The sequence below is a fragment of the Propithecus coquereli genome, unplaced genomic scaffold (genome assembly GCF_000956105.1).
Source record: "Propithecus coquereli isolate 6110/MARCELLA unplaced genomic scaffold, Pcoq_1.0 Scaffold463, whole genome shotgun sequence".
Lineage (NCBI taxonomy): Eukaryota > Metazoa > Chordata > Mammalia > Primates > Indriidae > Propithecus > Propithecus coquereli.
In genome coordinates, this window is record NW_012150430.1 from 664,481 (window position 1) to 665,621 (window position 1,141).

Below are 1,141 nucleotides of genomic sequence, written 5' to 3' on the forward strand. Positions count from 1 at the left end.
ATTACTGTATTTTTACTGCAAAATAAAATTAGGCAAAATCAGCTTATTTTGCCAAAATGAACTGAAATTGTTACTTTGTGTATGTGTCATTTTGACTTTGCATCTAAAAATTAAGACTTAAAAATTATTTTAAAACTCAAAGCTTCAAAAGTCATTTTAATATTTATTTTGTCTTTTCCTATATTCAAATTGCATATGCAATTTTTACCAACAAAATATCCTTATTATTTACCCATGTATAATTTTCACATGCATATATTTTTGAATTTGTGAATTCTACCCACAATATGGATCAAATTCTGCCTTTACTGCCAATTTGTAAATCAGACCAAAACATTACTGATTCTTCCTCCCTATTATTGCACAGAAAATATGTGAGAAATAAAAACAGTTTTTTCCTATTTGCCCACAATAAAAATTCTTTTTCTGCCTTAGAGGGTACATAGCTGTAATAAATGTATTTTTCTAACCACAATATTGCACTGCATGGCACCAATTTCAAGACTAAATGTTCTAAGCAAATCTTATCAATAAGACTGAGACATAATCGTGGTTCCTTGGAGGTGGTGGTGGTAATGGGGTACATTGCCTGAAAAGTAGCATGAGGGAACACCTTGGGGTCCGAGAAATGTCTATATCTTTACCTGAGTGACGGGCACATAGCTGTATACCTATGGAAAAATTCCTTGAGCTGTACACTTCAAATTAGGGTACTTTTTAAGACTCCATTGTGTGGATATTTTAGCTCAATGAAAAAGACAAAACAGTGCAGCTCCCAGAGGTAGGATTTTACCTATAATGGGGTGAAGGGTAACCACTAGCAGCACAATTCAAGATGATTTCAGATTTTGATAAATCCAAAGGAAAAATGACATCTTCCGGCTCCTGAGTAAAAATAGGGCGGCTGAAAAGTCCATCACCTGAAAAAAGAAACGAATAACATCATTAAATGAATAACCACAAAAAAAACTGAACCTTGCTATCAATGCAAGTCTGTATTACATATCAAGCGAAATACACAAAGAGCACCACCCCAAGGATGGACATATTTGAAACTCGGGCTTGGGGGTGAGGGGGGGCAAGGGCAACATACGAAACCTAAACATCTGTACCCCCATAATATGCTGAAATAAAAAAAAAA

The 1,141-nt window shown here is 34.5% G+C and overlaps 1 long non-coding RNA gene across 1 annotated transcript in view; it reads right to left on the bottom strand.

The window, feature by feature from the left end:
• Positions 1 to 787: 787 nt before the first annotated feature.
• Positions 788 to 1,141, bottom strand: part of LOC105819025 — a 198,031-nt gene continuing 197,677 nt past the window's right edge. The window contains exon 3 of the long non-coding RNA XR_001137940.1: positions 788 to 920. This is a non-coding gene — a long non-coding RNA (uncharacterized LOC105819025). The remainder of the gene's footprint in view (positions 921 to 1,141) is intronic.